At 34.1% G+C, this 7,286-nt stretch overlaps 1 long non-coding RNA gene across 1 annotated transcript; it reads left to right on the top strand.

Moving 5' to 3' along the window:
- The first annotated feature begins 2,352 nt into the window (after positions 1 to 2,352).
- LOC149771244 (uncharacterized) lies at positions 2,353 to 6,319 on the top strand. Its single transcript, XR_016418382.1, has 3 exons — positions 2,353 to 3,468; positions 4,157 to 4,251; positions 6,184 to 6,319. It is a non-coding gene; the product is annotated as an uncharacterized LOC149771244 (long non-coding RNA).
- The last annotated feature ends 967 nt before the right edge of the window (positions 6,320 to 7,286 follow it).

The raw sequence follows: 7,286 nt of genomic DNA, 5'->3' as shown, positions 1-7,286 counted from the left end.
AACACAGATTTTTGAACTTGAAACTAAACTATTATTTCAAACCTATGATAAATATATACTGAGAAATAGAGGACACAAGTCAAATAAACAAACTAAACCATACACACACACACACACTTGACCCCTGCTTTAAAAAAACAAACTACAAGTGTTGAAGGAGTACATCATTTATTGTATGTACCACATATGTAATTAAATGTGCATTATCAAAAGAACATCACTATACAAAAATGTTGGTGTAACACAAAATATACATGTATGAAAAGATATCCTGAAAAATTAGTTAAATCCTGACCAGAAAATATCTGGTGCATATAAAATCATAAATATGTCCAAATCTGTTCACCACTTGAGCTTGACACTACAGTGTATAAGTATGAAATTCTGCTGTGCAATGGTGAGAGCCATTTTAGTCCTTTTCATGATGACTGGGGAGAACAGTATCATAAATGGCATTTCCAATTTCAACAACAATAATAGGTTCTCGAAGACACTTGATCCTATTTTTGATGATGAAAGGAAGTCTTCTTTCTTGTCAGAGCCAACTTCATTCCAAAGAGATGTTTGCTCATAATTATTAGTTATGTACACCTGTACAGCCCCCGGTTTCACACATTTCTTCTTTATCGGAGTACAATTTTTTGCAGATCTCACAACAAAAATTGTATTTGAGATACTCCTTTCTGAATTCACATTTTTCCTTCAAATCTTTGACAACTGTCAATCCTGTGTTTGCTGAAGGAAGATGCAACTGAATTAAGTCCAAAAAGTCAAATATTTAGCATTTGACAAATTATGTCTTGTTGGCAAAGCCCCAAGGATAATAACATGTTCAGACTTTGTGATTTCAGTACAATATATATCTTGTTATGGGGCTATGACATAAAGTGGGGGATCTGTGACATGGGATGGGTAAGACTGAGTTGCTTCATTCACCTGATGATACTGTTCATCGTCTGAACTTGATTAAAACTCTATACTTTCTTCTGAGTCAGATGAAAAACTCATGTCATTGTCACCATATCTAGTTGGTTCATCTGTTGATATTCTCATTATATTTGAAGATTAGTATTACGTACTGTCACCAATTTCATAATATCCAAGACCAATAGAACTGGATTCACCTAGATCAACAACACTGTAATGAGAAATACAAATTTTAGTGAACATGTATAATTCATATTAAAATCTTAACATTCAAACATTATTGTTTTGTTGTGGGAATTGAATATGTACAGTTAATATTACACTGTTACAGTAGTTTAGTTTGACAAATCCAATGTTAATGCATGCATCATTTAAACATGGGTAATGCAAACATGATACACAATGAATGCATGTAAATGACAAGTAATTGATACACAATAATATACTCAATCATACAAAGTACATGTGATACAACATACACTTCATAAATGTATGTGATGTTTTCAGAAAAACAACTCAAGTTTCATAACGTTTTAGGGCATTATAAGAAAAATGAAAGATAAAAATAATATTTAAGATTATAAATAATTAAAAACTGAAGTATGACAATGCATAACAATAAATTATTATATCTTGTTCTGCAAGAATCAATACTGATCAGATATTTCCTGGAATTTCTGTAATTGGCTGATTTGGTTAAATATGGTGTACATTGTGCATATATTGTGTATGGTGTGTTGGATAACCCATACAGAGTGAATGTTCTGTTCAAACACGTACATTGAATATTCTGTCTGTAAATACTGAATGATTTCACCATATACTCAGAATCTGTTGAACTCTGAAAATTCCACTTAGTGTTGTATAGTGAAATTTGTTTATTCCTTAAATTATTGATATGGTAATGAAACTGTGTTTAAGATATGAGCCATGTTAAGCTGTGAATGTACTAGGTAAGAACAAATGTATAAAGAATAATGCTTATCTTCACACAAATAAACATTGTTGTGGGAGACAGCTGCAGACATTATTTAAAATGTAAAAAAACTCTCTATTACTCCTGGAATTACCATTGTTTTCTCTTCCTCCAGTACATGGTGCTTTTAGGAATGGACTTTGTGGAATTAACTTCAAACTGCTTATATATTTTGTCCTGAACACCAGTACCTGTAATACACAAACAGCATTAAAACGTTTACAGACTGTACAGTCAGACTGATTAAAACATTAACATATCGTTCAAAAATCATCTTCATGGTAAAACTTGTGTACATTTTAATCTTGCTAAGATTAATGTGAAATTTTTCAAAATTTCTTTTTCCAGGACTTAAGTTACTTAAGTTATTATTTTACTTATATATGTAGCAGTCTGAAAATTTAGCAGTAACCTAAAGACCTTTTTGGACTAGATAAGAAATTCACAACTTTATCATAATACCAGAGCAGTCCCTGTTTGGGCTTACATGTATCACTGGAGTTAACATTTCCAAGACTGACAATTACAAGGTTATGGCTGTTAAAATAAAATTCCACAAATTAGGTTGCTTTGAAAGTTATATATACATATATATTGAAAAACAAAAATACCTACTCTAATTTTAAAACTGGTGCAAAAGGAAACTTGTTTTTGACCTTGTATATCTTTTCACATTTATTGAAATACTTGCTTACAATTTAATTATCAGTCATACATATATAGTGTTGGGCGGTTAATCATATAGTCCGTTTATACTTGGGCAAACGAGATAAAGTCGGGACTCCGTTTATTTCATACTCACCTGTAATATTTGGGTGTCCAATTTGTGTTGTCTTTCCATTTGTGTTCCACACCTCGACACGATATTGCCTCTTGGTCGTAAACTTTGTCTTCTAAAACCACTTTACTGTAAACCAATCATTCCCCAACATATCCAAATCACGGCGTTGGTATCCGATGTATAGATATTAACTCTTTAGATAAATCATAAATCAAAAGAGAACAAAATGTCTGATTTTTCTGTCAAGTATTCGCCTTCACGTATCGGAGTCACGTTTTTGTCACGCAGAAATAGCCGAGGTTGTTCCGTATAATGATGGCTGATGAAGCTGACTATAATGGGATATAAAATTATGTACTTATTTTTTTTAACCAATTACTACATTGAAAAAGCCGGCATATTTCGATTTCATGCGTTAGAACCAAATTTTCTGTAAAAAGAAAAAACAAACAAAAAAAAAAAACCGTTTCTGTAAAGTTTGGTTCCAAATTTGGCACCGTAAAACGCTTTGGATAACCAGTCTAGAATTTGGGCGCAATTTTCGATTGGAGTGTCATTGAAATTGTAAAATATAAAATATCCCAGGATTTTAAGATGACCACTGAACCAGAAATATCACTGGTTATATGGGTGAATGATCGTCCCATTCAGGGAGGCATAATCCGTATGGCTGATGTACACTCGCCACGAAAAGAAATGAAGAAATATCGCACGGGAGAGAAAGTGATGGCGGTTTGTCGTGGATTCAAGGGATACCATGAGTGTATTATTGCGAAAATAGCAGGTAAGTCATTACTCAGTCCAGTTGTAGCAAAATTATTTGCACGGCCGCCAAGTACCTTAGCTGCGAAAGACTTAGCGTGACGTAAATTTACGGAAAGTTATTACGAAATATATCCTATGGAACAATTTCTTTTTTTTTTGCTGTTTGAAGACTGAAAAATTTAACGTCAAACTTGTAAGGATATTGAAAGGTATGTGTTATGTTTTAAGCTTTGTTTACATAATTGGCAACATTGTTTACTTATCCTAATGCACAATGACCAGTCATCTCGTGTCTCTTTCAAAAAAGTTGGTACGTGCCGGCCTTGCGAATATACATTTCCAAATTGTAAATTTAACTTTAAATTTTATTCACCCTTGATATTATTAATGATCTGACTGGTATTTGTATTTTTTACATTTTCGTTATTATTTAACAGACAGTGTGCTATTTGTAGCAATAAGTTATATTTGTTTTAATTAATTTTAGACTGTGACTCGGAAATATACCGGTAGATCTCTTTTCCAATTAATCTTCAATTCAGATTATGGCTTGTTTCTGTCTATCCAATTTATATTCAGCCATTTCAGTAATATTTAATAGTAACTTATTGTATAATTAATAAGAATGTACAGTTGTAAACTGTTGGAAATGATTATCAATTTTCCTCACCAAAAATACTTGTTTAGTTTGTGTCCTTTAATTTCAGAAAAAAGTGGCAAGGCACAGTTATGTAAACAACTTGATGGCGACAGCTTCATTGAAATTCTTCGATCTTTTAATTTTGAATTAAGCAAGCAAGAGGTAATACCACATTTGTTTCAAATTCAAATGTCTAGAACATTAGCTGTAACCTGGAGTTGTGTATGTAGATAAGTAAATATATCAGAAACTTGGTGCATATGAATCATCATAGTGAAAATTTGGATTAAATTTTTTTTCACACCCAGCATGAGGCAGAAATATGTCAAATTTTGGATTTTAACAAAGCTGCTAGATAAATATTCAGAATGCTGTACAGCTCTGATGAATATATTGGCAAGACACTAACTGGGGCAAGAGCCAATAATAAGCACACACAAGGCCACCTCTCCAAGACCAGTCCAGAATTCAAATAATTTTTGGTATATTTTAAATTATTAACCATGTGTTTTAAACTTTGTTAACCTATGACAAAATATATGCCAAATTGTAAAAATATTTTTTTATGAACTAAGGCTGGAACATTATTATGAAATTTAAACGTATACACAACTACTAATTGAAACATTATAGTGTAGACAGGCAATATTCAAATGGACAATGTAAATCTACTTTCAGTTTAAATGGTATAATCACAACTGCATATATACGGTAGCCAGTTTGTGTGTGCGTGATTCAGATGTTTAGTAACGTAGCTTTAACAAATGTTTAGTCACATCGCTACGATGTCTGCAGTGTGGCAATTTATAGTGATGTCTAGCACTGGGATATCATGCCACAGACGTGTAGCATAATGTTTCCCACCCATTCACATTATCTTGACACCAGGTTGACCAGTCCTAACACTAACCTCTTAACCGTTTACCTTATAGAGCATAATTACAAAGTGCAGCATGCTATAAATAGAGCACCTGTTACCTATTCGACTCCATACGCATAGGCCTGCCTGTTAACTGTTAAGCAATGTAGTGTATTTTATGTTAAACAGCAATTGTAACCATTTTACATTTTTGGTACGCATCTATTATGTGTGGAAAAATTTAAGATTAAAAGTCTGATTGTTATAGCTGCGTAATTATTTTTCACTGAAGAATTTTTTACGTGCTTTAAAATCTTGAGAGGACTCATTCACCGTCATGTCAGTGAGGCCACGTGACCAATCGTAGCTGCCATTTCTCATACTTGAAATTTACAATTTGTCGTCTGCATCTACATCACTAAGTCATCTGAATTTGATAATTTATGAAAACTAATTGCTGCCTGCATCAATATCAGAGCCTTTACCTAAGTTATTGAATCTTTCGTAGTTCTGATTCTAATCGTGAAAACTTCGTAAGTACTGAATGAAATCCGCTACCTCCATTTTGGAGAGTGGAGATTATGACCCAGTTACTTTAAATAGCAGATATCGACCAGGGCATAAACAGTGACCACGTGATCTGATGTAATTGTCATTCACAGAAATGAATGTAGTATCTAAATGGGGGTTTTCCCCGAAGGTGGCGCTATGAAAACCAGCTTAAAATGGCTGATGTTTACAGCAGGCGTCAAAAGGCGCTTCCATGTGAATGGAGTAGAGGCGTCAAAAGACGCTTGCATGAGGTAAAGGGTTAATGCTGAGCACCAGGCAAGGCAGCTAATAGTACCATTTTTTAATAAGTCTTTGGTATGACTCGGTTAAGGGTTCAAACCTGTGACATCTCACACCCGTAGCAGGCGCTCTAACCACTTAGACTTAGGCCACAGAAGCAGTTAGGTAGCCAGTTTAATTTGTGATGGAAACCACATGTTTTTAAGCCTATCAAGTTAGTCATCAAGCCACGTGCCTCAATACAATTACCAACCTCAGGTATTGTAAAAGTACTGTAATTGCATGAAATGTTTCAGGCATAACTCTCATTCTCTCACTCCCCTCTCCCTCTCTCTCTCTCTCTCTCTCTCTCTCTCTCTCTCTCTCTATATATATATGGGATTGAAATAAATTTGAAATCTTGCTTGATTCTATTCATTAATATATAATGATTTGTATTTCAGAAATCATGAAGGAGAAGTATAACATTGGGGAGGTGATGGTGAGACAGAAGCTTTGCAATTTGGTTAAACCATCAAGAGTACCATCACTTCCGCAGACTCCAGTGGTGACAACAGAAAAATAAGAAATGTCGTGAATGAACTATGAAACAACACATGTAAAAAAAATTTTTTAAATTTTTTAATTAAAATTGAGATAGAAATTAACGCGAATTTCTGTTATTTTGTTGTTAACATTGCTTCAGAATAAATTCAAACTATAACTAGAGTAAGAGAACATATTTTTAGAAACTCAGATGATGTTAAGGAGCCAGTAATCTGGATTTTATGACACACCAGTAGAAGTGTAGCGATATTTATGACAACTTAAGCCATGTTGTCTACTGAATACTAGTGCACAACCTATTAAGCTACCAGTGACAAGTATAGTTTTTAACTTTTGTTTCCTTGTTTAAAAGTTACTAAACATCACAGTCAATACAAGGAGTTGGTTGGGGTAATTTGGATCATTTTCTTCTTGAAATTATCATCAAATAAAAGTTGCATCACTGTTAAAAATCTCGTTTTCATAAAATATTTCAACAATTTTCAGCTAAATTTTAGTGTTGTCCAGGGTTTTCCAGCCTCCCATGGATAAAGACTGGAATATTAGTCCAAATGCTCCAGCATTTTCCATGCTAGAATTGTCCAGGGTTTTCCATCATTTTCCATGCTAGAATTGTCCAGGGTTTTCCAGCCTACCCTGGACACAGCCTGGAATATAGTCCAAATACTCCAGCATTTTCCATGCTAGAATTTTCCAGCGTTTTCCATGCAAGAATTGTCCAGGGTTTTCCAGACTACCCTGGAGAGAGGCTGGAATATTAGTCCAAATACTCCAGCGTTTTCCATGCTAGAATTTTCCAGCGTTTTCCATGCAAGAATTGCCCAGGGTCTTCCAGCCTACCCTGGACATAGCCTGGAATAATAGTCCAAATACTCCAGCGTTTTCCATGCTAGAATTGTCCAGCGTTTTCCATGCAAGAATTGTTCAGGGTTTTCCAGCCTACCCTGGACAGAGGCTGGAATATTAGTCCAAAAACTCCAGAGTTTTCCATGCCAGAATT

The sequence above is a fragment of the Sinohyriopsis cumingii genome, unplaced genomic scaffold (assembly GCF_028554795.1).
Source record: "Sinohyriopsis cumingii isolate HCF-2022 unplaced genomic scaffold, ASM2855479v2 utg002017l, whole genome shotgun sequence".
Taxonomy (NCBI): Eukaryota; Metazoa; Mollusca; class Bivalvia; order Unionida; family Unionidae; genus Sinohyriopsis; species Sinohyriopsis cumingii.
The sequence above is the reverse complement of the archived record's forward strand: the minus strand, read 5'-3'. Positions and strand labels throughout refer to the sequence as shown.